We start from the raw sequence: 13,346 nt of genomic DNA on the forward strand, positions 1-13,346 counted from the left end.
TAAGGTTACGAATTGTGTAATATATCGTCCGTCAGCGCGTATACTTGCAGGTGCGATCATACCAGCACTAATGCACCGGAGCCCATCAGAACTCCGCAGTTAAGCGCGCATGGGCGAGAGTTGTACTAGAATGGGTGACCTCTTGGGAAGTCCTCGTGTTGCCCCTCTCTTTTTTCCAGAGGCACTCCTGGAGTATGTCTGGGCTCGAAAGGGATCCACATGGTGGAATTTCCTGAGAATAGGGTTTGTAGAGAAAGAATCGTCTCATCCTTCTACCCCAAATGCATATATAACATGTCCCTCCCCGGCAGCGGCGCCGAATTTGATCGAAAATGATGATAGATTTAATCAGGCCAAATAATCCCAAATTAACTCATTTTAGGAATATTAGTCCAATAAAGTCTAAAACACTAAACCATGTGAAACATAGTCAATTAGGTACCAAGAACCATCAATCATGCCAATTTAAGGTCATGAATGCTAGTTTAAGGTTACGAATTGTGTAATATATCGTCCGTCAGCGCGTGTACTTGCAGGTGCGATCATACCAGCACTAATGCACCGGATCCCATCAGAACTCCGCAGTTAAGCGTGCTTGGGCGAGAGTAGTACTAGGATGGGTGACCTCATGGGAAGTCCTCGTGTTGCACCTCTCTTTTTTCCAGAGGCGCAACTGGAGTATGTCCGGGCTCGAAAGGGATCCACATGGTGGAATTTCATGAGAATATGGTTTTTAGAGAAAGAATTGTCTCATCTTTCTACCCTAAATGCATGGCAAAACGGTGAATGCTATAGGCGAATTTTGGAACCCAAACAGAATGGTTATTCTAAGACACACACTAAACGCTACTGAGAACCTCTGAAAAGAACCGATAATCCCCGGCAGCGGCGCCGAATTTGATCGAAAATGATGATAGATTTAATCAGGCCAAATAATCCCAAATTAACTCATTTTAGGAATATTAGTCCAATAAAGTCTAAAACACTAAACAATGTGAAACATAGTCAATTAGGCAACAAGAACCATCAATCAAGCCAATTTAAGGTCATGAATTGTGTAATATATTGTTCATCAGCGCGTATACTTGCAGGTGCGATCATACCAGCACTAATGCACCGGATCCCATCAGTTAAGCGTGCTTGGGCGAGAGCAGTACTAGGATGGGTGACCTCCTTGGAAGTCCTGTTGTTGCACCTCTCTTTTTTCGTGAGGCGCACCTGGAGTATGTCTGGGCTCGAAAGGGATCCACATGGTGGAATTTCCTGAGAATAGGGTTTGTAGAGAAAGAATCGTCTCATCTTTCTACCCCAAATGCATATATAATATGTCCAATTCTGATCAAAGATTCCAAAGTTATGCCAAAAACAGAAAATCAACGGTAAAACTAGTCACCACTTGTTCGTATCTCACGACCAGCAGCAAGGCGATTGGCTATGATGCATCCAGTATTCAGTGTGTGATGAAAGAAGTGTGGAAACAAAGTACCATGCAAAAATTCCAGCCGCAACTATATTAAACAAAGTAACATGCACCCGAACCAACCAACACGCGAGTAGCTGAACAAGAGAGCAAACAGCAAAACGGTGAATGCTATAGGCGAATTTTGGAACCCAAACAGAATGGTTATTCTAAGACACACACTAAACGCTACTGAGAACCTCTGAAAAGAACCGATAATCCCCGGCAGCGGCGCCAAATTTGATCGAAAATGATAATAGATTTAACGAGTCCAAATAATCCCAAATTAACTCTTTCTAGGATTATTAGTCCAATAAAGTCTAAAACACTAAAACATGTGAAACAGAGTCAATTAGGCACCAAGAACCATCAATCATGCCAATTTAAGGTCATGAATTGTGTAATATATTGTTCATCAGCGCGTATACTTGCAGGTGCGATCATACCAGCACTAATGCACCGGATCCCATCAGAACTCCGCAGTTAAGCGTGCTTGGGCGAGAGTAGTACTAGGATGGGTGACCTCCTGGGAAGTCCTCGTGTTGCACCTCTTTTTTATCCAGAGGCGCGCCTGGAGAATTTCCTGGCTCGGAAGGGATCCAGGGGGTGGAATTTCCTGAGAATAGGGTTTGGCTCATGCTCGATGGGCTTCTACAGACGCAGTTTGTAGAGAAAGAATCGTCTCATTTTTCTACCCCAAATGCATATATAATATGTCCAATTCTGATCAAAGATTCCAAAGTTATGCCAAAAACAGAAAATCAACGGTAAAACTAGTCACCACTTGTTCGTATCTCACAACCAGCAGCAAGGCGATTGGCTATGATGCATCCAGTATTCAGTATGTGATGAAAGAAGTGTGGAAACAAAGTACCATGCAAAAATTCCAGCCGCAACTATATTAAACAAAGTAACATGCACCCGAACCAACCAACACGCGAGTAGCTGAACAAGAGAGCAAACAGCAAAACGGTGAATGCTATAGGCGAATTTTGGAACCCAAACAGAATGGTTATTCTAAGACACACACTAAACGCTACTGAGAACCTCTGAAAAGAACCGATAATCCCCGGCAGCGGCGCCGAATTTGATCGAAAATGATGATAGATTTAATCAGGCCAAATAATCCCAAATTAACTCATTTTAGGAATATTAGTCCAATAAAGTCTAAAACACTAAACCATGTGAAACAAAGTCAATTAGGCACGAAGAATCATCAACCATGCTAGTTTAAGGTTACGAATTGTGTAATATATCGTCCGTCAGCGCGTGTACTTGCAGGTGCGATCATACCAGCACTAATGCACCGGATCCCATCAGTTAAGCGTGCTTGGGCGAGAGTAGTACTAGGATGGGTGACCTCCTGGGAAGTCCTCGTGTTGCACCTCTCTTTTTTCCAGAGGCGCACCTGGAGTATGTCCGGGCTCGAAAGGGATCCACATGGTGGAATTTCCTGAGAATAGGGTGTGTAGAGAAATAATCGTCTCATCTTTCTACCCCAAATGCATATATAATATGTCCAATTATGATCAAAGATTCCAAAGTTATGGCAAAAACCGATAATCCTCGGCAGCGGCGCCAAATTTGATCGAAAATGATAATAGATTTAACCAGGCCAAATAATCCCAAATTAAATCGTTCTAGGAATATTAGTCCAATAAAGTCTAAAACACTAAACCATGTGAAACAGAGTCCATTAGGCACCAAGAACCATCATCAGCGCGTATACTTGCAGGTGCAATCATACCAGCGCTAATGCACCGGATCCCATCAGTTAAGCGTGCTTGGGCGAGAGTAGTACTAGGATGGGTGACCTCATGGGAAGTCCACGTGTTGCACCTCTCTTTTTTCTAGAGGCCCAACTGGAGTATGTCCGGGCTCGAAAGGGATCCACATAGTGGAATTTCATGAGAATAGGGTTTTAGAGAAAGAATTGTCTCATCTTTCTACCCTAAATGCATGTATAGTATGTCCAATTATGATCAAAGATTCCAAAGTTATGGCAAAAACCGATAATCCTCGGCAGCGGCGCCAAATTTGATCGAAAATGATAATAGATTTAACCAGGCCAAATAATCCCAAATTAACTCGTTCTAGGAATATCAGTCCAATAAAGTCTAAAACACTAAACCTTGTGAAATAGAGTCAATTAGGCACCAAGAACCATAAACTCATGCCAATTTCATCAGCGCGTATACTTGTAGGTGCGATCATACCAGCACTAATGCACTGGATCCCATCATAACGCCGCAGTTAAGCGTGCTTGGGCGAGAGTAGTACTAGGATGGGTGACCTCCTGGGAATTCCTCGTGTTGCATCCAGATGGTGGAATTTCCTGAGAATAGGGTTTGTAGGGAAAGAATCCTCCCATCTTTCTACCCCAAATGCATATATAGTATGTCCAATTATTATCAAAGATTCCAAAGTTATGGCAAAAACCGATAATCCTCGGCAGCGGCGCCAAATTTGATCAAAAATGATAATAGATTTAACCAGGCCAAATAATTCCAAATTAACTCGTTCTAGGAATATTAGTCCAATAAAGTCTAAAACACAAAACCATGTGAAACAGAGTCAGTTAGGCACCAATAACCATCAATCATGCCAATTTAAGGTCATGAATTGTTTAATATATTGTTCATCAGCGCCTATACTTGCAGGTGAGATCATACCCACACTAATGCACCGGATCCCATCAGAACTCCGCAGTTAAGCGTGCTTGGGCGAGAGTAGTACTAGGATGGGTGACCTCCTGGGAAGTCCTCGTGTTGCACCTCTTTTTTATCCATAGGCGCACGTGGAGTACGTCCTGGCTCGAAAGGGATGCAGGGGGTGGAATTTCCTGAGAATAGGGTTTGGCCCATGTTCGATGGGCTTCTACAGACGCAGTGTGTAGAGAAAGAATCGTCTCATTCTTCTACCCCAAATGCATATATAATATGTCCAATTCTGATCAAAGAATCCAAAGTTATGCCAAAAATAGAAAATCAACGGTAAAACTAGTCACCACTTGTTCGTATCTCACAGCCAGCAGCAAGGCGATTGGCTATGATGCATCCAGTATTCAGCATGCGATGAAAGAAGTGTGGAAACAAAGTTTCATGCATGCAAAAATTCCAACCACGACTATATTAACCAACATACGCCCGAGTCAACCAACACGCGCATAGCTAAACAAGACAGCAAACAGCAAAACATTGAATGCTATAGGCGAATTTTGGAACCCAAACTGAATGGTTATTCTAAGACACACACCAAGCGGTACTGAGAACCTCTGAAAAGAACCGATAATCCCCGGCAGCGGCGCCAAATTTGATCGAAAATGATAATAGATTTAATCAGGCCAAATAATCCCAAATTAACTCGTTTTAGGAATATTAGTCCAATAAAGTCTAAAACACCAAACCATGTGAAACAGAGTCAATTATGCACCAAGAACCATCAATCATGCTAATTTATTGTTATGAAATGTGTAATATATTTTTCATCAGCACTTATACTTGCAGGTGCGATCATACCAGCACTAATCAATCGGATCCCATCAGAACTCCGCAGTGAAGCGTACTTGGTTCCAGTATTCAGCATGCGATGAAAGAAGTGTGGAAACAAAGTTTCATGCATGCAAAAATTCCAACCACGACTATATTAACCAACATACACCCGAGTCAACCAACACGCGAATAGCTAAACAAGACAGCAAAACATTGAATGCTATAGGCGAATTTTGGAACCCAAACTGAATGGTTATTCTAAGACACACACCAAGCGGTACTGAGAACCTCTGAAAAGAACGGATAATCCCCGGCAGCGGCGCCAAATTTGATCGAAAATGATAATAGATTTAATCAGGCCAAATAATCCCAAATTAACTCATTTTAGGAATATTAGTCCAATAAAGTCTAAAACACTAAACCATGTGAAACAGAGTCAATTAGGCACCAAGAACCATCTATCATGCTAATTTAAGGTTATGAATTCAGTAATATATTTTTCGTTAGCGCGTATACTTGAAGGTGCGATGATACCAGCACTGATGCACCGGATCCCATCAGAACTCCGCAGTGAAGCATGCTTGGGCGAGAGTAGTACCAGGATGAGTGACCTCCTGGGAAGTCCTCGTGTTCCACCTCTTTTTTTTCCAGAGGCGCACCTGGAGTATTTCCGGGCTCGAAAGGGATCCAGAGGTTGGAATTTACTGAGAATATTGTTTGAAGAGAAGGAATCGTCTCATCTTTCTACCCCAAATGCATGTATAATACGTCCAATTCTGATCAAAGATACCAAAGTTATGCCAAAAACCGATAATCCTCAACAGCGGCGCCAAATTTGATGAAAATGATGATAGATTTAATCAGGCCAAATAATCCCAAATTAACTCATTTTAGGAATATTAGTCCAATAAAGTCTAAAACACTAAACCATGTGAAACAGAGTCAATTATGCACCAAGAACCATCAATCTTGCTAATTTAAGGTTATGAATTGTGTAATATATTGTCCATCAGCGCGTATACTTGCAGGTGCGATCATACCAGCACTAATGCACCGGATCCCATCAGAACTCCGCAGTCAAGCGTGCTTGGGCTAGAGTAGTACGAGGATGGGTGACCTCTTGGGAAGTCCTCGTGTTGCACCTCTTTTTATTCCAGAGGCGCACCTGGAGTATTTCCGGGCTCGAAAGGGATCCAAATGGTGAAATTTCCTGAAAATAGGGTTTGTAGAGAAAGAATTGTTTCATCTTTCTATCCGAAATGCATATATAATATGTCCAATTCTGATCAAAGATTCCAAAGTTATGCCAAACACCGATAATCCTCGGCTGTGGCGCCAAATTTGATCGAAAATGATAATAGATTTAATCATGCCAATTAATGCCAAATTAACTCCTTTCAGAAATAGTAGTCCAATAAATTCTAAAAGACTAAACCTTGTGAAACAGAGTCAATTATGCACCAAGAACCATCAATCATGCTAATTTAAGGTTATGAATTGTGTAATATATTGTTCATCATCGCGTATACTTCAAGGTACGATCATACCAGCAGTAATGCATCGAATCCCATCAGAACTCTGTAGTTAAGCGTGCTTGGGCGAGAGTTGTAGTAGGATGGGTGATCTCCTGGGAAGTCCTCGTGTTGCACCTCTCTTTTTTCCAGAGGCGCACTTCGAGTATTTCCAGGCTCGAAAGGGATCCACATGGTGGAATTTCCGAAAGGGATCCAGAGGGTGGAATTTCCTGAGAATAGGGTTTGTTGAGAAAGAATCGCCTCATCTTTCTACCCCAAATGCATAAATAATATGTCCAATTCTGCTAATTTAAGGTTTTGAATTGTGTAATATATTGTTCATCAGCGCGTATACTTGTAGGTGCGATCATACCACCATTAATGCACCGGATCCCATCAGAACGCCGTAACTAAGCGTGCTTGGCGAGAGTAGTACTAGGATGGGTGACCTCTAGGGAAGTCCTCGTGTTGCACCGCTTTTTTTTCTAGATGCGTAACATGCACCCGAACCAACCAACACGCGAGTAGCTGAACAAGAGAGCAAACAGCAAAACGGTGAATGCTATAGGCGAATTTTGGAACCCAAACAGAATGGTTATTCTAAGACACACACTAAACGCTACTGAGAACCTCTGAAAAGAACCGATAATCCCCGGCAGCGGCGCCGAATTTGATCGAAAATGATGATAGATTTAATCAGGCCAAATAATCCCAAATTAACTCGTTTTAGGAATATTAGTCCAATAAAGTCTAAAACACTAAACCATTTGAAACAGAGTCATTTAGGCACCAAGAACCATCAATCATGCTAATTTAAGGTTATGAAATGTGTCATATATTTTTCATCAGCGCTTATACTTGCAGGTGCGACCATACCAGCACTAATCAACCGGATCCCATCAGAACTCCGCAATGAAGCGTACTTGGGCGAGAGTAGTACTAGGATGGGTGACCTCTTGGGAAGTCCTCGTGTTGTACCTCTTTTTTTCTAGAGGCACACCTGGAGTATTTCTGGGCTCGAAAGGGATCCAGAGGGTGGAATTTCCTGAGAATAGGGTGTGTAGAGAAAGAATCGTCTCATCTTTCTACCCCAAATGCATATATAATATGTCCAATTCTGATCAAAGATTCCAAAGTTATGCCAAAAACAGAAAACCGACGGTAAAACTAGTCACCACTTGTTCGTATCTCACGACCAGCAGGCCAAATAATCCCAAATTAACTCGTTTTAGGAAGATTAGTCCAATAAAGTCTAAAACACTAAACCATGTGAAACAGAGTGAATTAGGCACCAAGAACCATCTATCATGCTAATTTAAGGTTATGAAATGAGTAATATATTTTTCATCAGCGCGTATACTTGAGGTGCGATCATACCAGCACTGATGCACCGGATCCCATCAGAACTCCGCAGTGAAGCGTGCTTGGGCGAGAGTAGTACCTGGATGAGTGACCTCCTGGGAAGTCCTCGTGTTGCACCTCTTTTTTTTCCAGAGGCGCACCTGGAGTATTTCCGGGCTCGAAAGGGATCCAGAGGGTGGAATTTACTGAGAATAGTGTTTGTAAAGAAGGAATCGTCTCATCTTTCTACCCCAAATGCATGTATAATACGTCCAATTCTGATCAAAGATACCAAAGTTATGCCAAAAACCGATAATCCTCGGCAGCGGGGCCAAATTTGATCGAAAATGATAATAGATTTAATCACGCCAAATTAACTTGTTCTAGGAATATTAGTCCAATAAAGTCTAAAACACTAAACCATGTGAAACAAAGTCAATTAGGCACGAAGAATCATCAACCATGCTAGTTTAAGGTTACGAATTGTGTAATATATCGTCCGTCAGCGCGTGTACTTGCAGGTGCGATCATACCAGCACTAATGCACCGGATCCCATCAGAACTCCGCAGTTAAGCGTGCTTGGGCGAGAGTAGTACTAGGATGGGTGACCTCCTGGGAAGTCCTCGTGTTGCACCTCTTTTTTATCCAGAGGCGCGCCTGGAGAATTTCCTGGCTCGGAAGGGATCCAGGGGGTGGAATTTCCTGAGAATAGGGTTTGGCTCATGCTCGATGGGCTTCTACAGACGCAGTTTGTAGAGAAAGAATCGTCTCATTTTTCTACCCCAAATGCATATATAATATGTCCAATTCTGATCAAAGATTCCAAAGTTATGCCAAAAACAGAAAATCAACGGTAAAACTAGTCACCACTTGTTCGTATCTCACGACCAGCAGCAAGGCGATTGGCTATGATGCATCCAGTATTCAGTGTGTGATGAAAGAAGTGTGGAAACAAAGTACCATGCAAAAATTCCAGCCGCAACTATATTAAACAAAGTAACATGCACCCGAACCAACCAACACGCGAGTAGCTGAACAAGAGAGCAAACAGCAAAACGGTGAATGCTATAGGCGAATTTTGGAACCCAAACAGAATGGTTATTCTAAGACACACACTAAACGCTACTGAGAACCTCTGAAAAGAACCGATAATCCCCGGCAGCGGCGCCGAATTTGATCGAAAATGATGATAGATTTAATCAGGCCAAATAATCCCAAATTAACTCATTTTAGGAATATTAGTCCAATAAAGTCTAAAACACTAAACCATGTGAAACAGAGTCAATTATGCACCAAGAACCATCAATCATGCTAATTTAAGGTTATGAATTGTGTAATATATTGTACATCAGCGCGTATACTTGCAGTTGCGATCATACCAGCACTAATGCACCAGATCCCATCAGAACTCCGCAGTCAAGCGTGCTTGGGCTAGAGTAGTACGAGGATGGGCGACATCTTGGGAAGTCCTCGTGTTGCACCTCTGTTTATTCCAGAGGCGCACCTGGAGTATTTCTGTGCTCGAAAGGGATCCAAATGGTGAAATTTCCTGAGAATAGGGTTTGTAGAGAAAGAATTGTTTCATCTTTCTACCCGAAATGCATATATAATATGTCCAATTCTGATCAAAGATTCCAAAGTTATGCCAAAAACCGATAATCCTCGACTGTGGCGCCAAATTTGATCGAAAATGATAATAGATTTAATCATGCCAAATAATGCCAAATTAACTCGTTTTAGAAATATTAGTCCAATAAAGTCTAAAACACTAAACCATGTGAAACAGAGTCAATTAGGCACCAAGAACCATCAATCATGCTAATTTAAGGTTATGAATTGTGTAATATATTTTTCATCAGCGTGTATACTTGGAGGTGCGATCATAGCAGCACTAATGCACTAGATCCCATCTGAACTCCGTAGTGAAGCTTGCTTGGGAGAGAGTAGTACGAGGATGGGTGACCTCCTGGGAAGTCCTCGTGTTGCACCTCTTTTTTTTCATGAGGCGCACCTGGAGTATTTCAGGGCTCGAGAGGGATCCAGAGGGTGGAATTTCCTGAGAATAAGGTTGGTAGAGAAAGAATCGTCTCATCTTTCTACCCCAAATGCATATATAATATGTCCAATTCTGATCAAAGATCCCAAAGTTTTGCCAAAAACCGATAAACCTCGACAGAAGCGCCAAATTTGATCGAAAATGATAATAGATTTAATCAGGCCAAATAATCCCAAATTAACTCATTTTAGGAATATTAGTCCAATAAAGTCTAAAACACTAAACCTTGTGAAACAGAGTCAATTATGCACCAAGAACCATCAATCATGCTAATTTAAGGTTATGAATTGCGTAATATATTGTTCATCATCACGTATACTTGAAGGTACGATCATACCAGCAGTAATGCATCAGATCCCATCAGAACTCTGCAGTTAAGCGTGCTTGGGCGAGAGTTGTAGTAGGATGGGTGATCTCCTGGGAAGTCCTCGTGTTGCACCTCTCTTTTTTCCAGAGGCGCACTTGGAGTATTTCCGGGCTTGAAAGGGATCCAGAGGGTGGAATTTCCTGAGAATAGGGTTTGTTGAGAAAGAATCGCCTCATCTTTCTACCCCAAATGCATAAATAATATGTCCAATTCTGCTAATTTAAGGTTTTGAATTGTGTAATATATTGTTCATCAGCGCGTATACTTGTAGGTGCGATCATAGCAGCACTAATGCACCGGATCCCATCAGAACGCCGTAACTAAGCGTGCTTGGCGAGAGTAATACTAGGATGGGTGACCTCCAAGGAAGTCCTCGTGTTGCACCGCTTTTTTTTCTAGATGTGCACCTGGAGTATTTCCGGGTTCGAAAGGGATCCAGAGGGTGGAATTTCCTGAGAATATGGTTTGTAGAGAAAGAATCGTCTCATCTTTCTACCCCAAATGCATATATAATATGTCCAATTCTGATCAAAGTTATGCCAAAAACCGATAATCCTCGGCAGCGGCGCCAAATTTGATCGAAAATGATAATAGATTTAACCAGGCCAAATAATCCCAACTTAACTCGTTTTTGGAATATTAGTCCAATAAAGTCTAAAACACTAAACCATTTGAAATAGAGTCATTTAGGCACCAAGAACCATCAATCATGCTAATTTAAGGTTATGAATTGTGTAATATATTGTTCATCAGTGCGTATACTTGCAGGTGCGATCATACCAGCACAAATGCACTGGATCCCACCAGAACCCCGCAGCTAAGCGTGCTTGGGCGAGAGTAGTACTAGGATGGGTGACATCCTGGGAAGTCCTCGTGTTGCACCTCTTTTTTATTCAGAGGCGCACCTAGAGTATTTCCGGGCTCGAAAGGGATCCAAGGGGTGGAATTTCCTTAGAATAGGGTTTGTAGAGAAAGAATCGTCTCATCTGTCTACCCTAAATGCATATATAATATGTCCAATTCTGCTAATTTATGGTTATGAATTGTGTAATATATTGTTTATCAGCGCGTATAGTTGCAGGTGCGATCATACCAGCACTAATGCACCGGATCCCATCAGAACTCCACAGAAAAGCGTGCTTGAGCGATATTAGTACTAGGATGGGTGAACTCCTGGGAAGTCCTCGTGTTGCACCTCTTATTTTTCCAGAGGCGCTCCTGGAGTATTTCCGGGTTCGAAAGGAATCCAGAGGGTGGAATTTCCTGAGAATTGGGTTTGGCTCATGTTCGATTGGCTTTTTTCTACCCCAAATGCATATATAATATGTCCAATTCTGATCAAAGATTCCAAAGTTATGCAAAAAATAGAAAATCAATAGTAAAACTAGTCACTTCTTGTTTGTATCTCACAACCAACAACAAGGTGATTGACTATGATGCATCCAATATTCAATGTGTGATGAAAGAAGTGTGAAAACAAAGTTTCATTAAAAAATTCCAACCACAACTATATTAACCAACATACACCCGAATCAACCAACATGCAAATAGCTAAACAATACAGCAAACAGTAAAACAGTGAATGCTATAGTCAAACTTTGAAACCCAAACACAATGGTTATTCTTAGAGACACTAAACGCTACTGAGAACCTCTGAAAAGAACCGATAATCCCCGGCAGCGGCGCCGAATTTGATCGAAAATGATGATAGATTTAATCAGGCCAAATAATCCCAAATTAACTCATTTTAGGAATATTAGTCCAATAAAGTCTAAAACACTAAACCATGTGAAACAAAGTCAATTAGGCACCAAGAATCATCAATCATGTTAATTTAAGGTGTTATGAATTGTGTAATATATTGTTCATCAGCGCGTATACTTGCATGTGCGATCATACCAGTACTAATGCACCGAATCCCATCAGAACTCCACAGCTAAGCGTGCTTGGGCGAGAGTAGTACTAGGATGGGTGGCCTCCTGGGAAGTCCTCGTGTTGCACCTCATTTTTTTTCCAGAGGCACACCTGGAGTATTTCCGGGCTCGAAAGGGATCCAGAGGATGGAATATCCTGAGAATAGGGTTTATAGAGAAAGAATCGTCTCATTTTTCTACCCCAAATGCATATATAATATGTCCAATTCTGATCAAAGAATCCAAAGTTATTCCAAAAATAGAAAATCAACAGTAAATCTAGTCACTACTTGTTTGTATCTCACAGCCAGCAGCAAGGTGATTGACTATGTTGCATCCAGTATTCAATATGTGATGAAAGAAGTGTGAGAACAAAGTTTCATTAAAAAATTCCAACCACAACTATAGTAACAAACATACACCCGAATCAACTAACATGCAAATAGCTAAACAAGACAGCAAACAGAAAAACAGTGAAACCCAAACAGAATGGTTATTCTAAGACACACACTAAACGCTACTGAGAACCTCTGAAAAGAACCGACGATTTTGAATTATAAAATTTTATTAATATTGTTATTAATTATATTTTCGAAAATGAATTTCTGGGAGTTTTCGGTAAAGAATTAGACGAAACTCTAGTTGAGTTTTAGTCTTGTAATTCTATTTCCAATTTGGTGGTAAATGTTCATGATTTTCACTCGGAATGCCGAAATCCGAAATTCTAATCAGATATTAAAATCGGGAATTTATAATACCCGATCGAGTATTGGCCGATAATACTCGATCATGTTTATCGCACGTGTCCGCGAAGTGGTCATTTCGCGTTGGGATGTGAAATTTGCCTTTCCATAAAGCAAACCTCACATCACTCACTCAAATATCTTATGAGATCATCATTAGCCACCCTAGGAGATTTTTGATGATTTCCTAGAGGGAAATCTGATTTCCCTTCTATCCTTAAACCTCCACACTTCACACTTCACTCTCACACTCTTTCATTTTCAAAATTTACAAAGAGAAGGTAAAATTCTCTTTTCATCTTTTCCTCTCATTTTTCATTTGCTTCTTCCATCTTCAATCATTGATCTCTCAACATTCACCCAATGGATGTTGATGAGATTTAAGTATGTTGTTCATGAGCATGTCGAGAACATATTCAACCGTTGAAATTTTCTAAAACGCTTTCTAACTTATTTTTTCC

The 13,346-nt window shown here is 41.2% G+C and overlaps 1 long non-coding RNA gene across 1 annotated transcript in view; it reads right to left on the reverse strand.

The window, feature by feature from the left end:
• Nucleotides 5,983–13,346, reverse strand: part of LOC109328939 — an 11,364-nt gene continuing 4,000 nt past the window's right edge. Inside the window, exons 2-3 of the long non-coding RNA XR_002105493.1 lie at nt 8,353–8,415; nt 5,983–6,092 (exon numbers count right to left, since the gene is read on the reverse strand). This is a non-coding gene — a long non-coding RNA (uncharacterized LOC109328939). The remainder of the gene's footprint in view (nt 6,093–8,352; nt 8,416–13,346) is intronic.

The sequence above is a fragment of the Lupinus angustifolius genome, chromosome LG02, assembly GCF_001865875.1.
Source record: "Lupinus angustifolius cultivar Tanjil chromosome LG02, LupAngTanjil_v1.0, whole genome shotgun sequence".
NCBI lineage: Eukaryota > Viridiplantae > Streptophyta > Magnoliopsida > Fabales > Fabaceae > Lupinus > Lupinus angustifolius.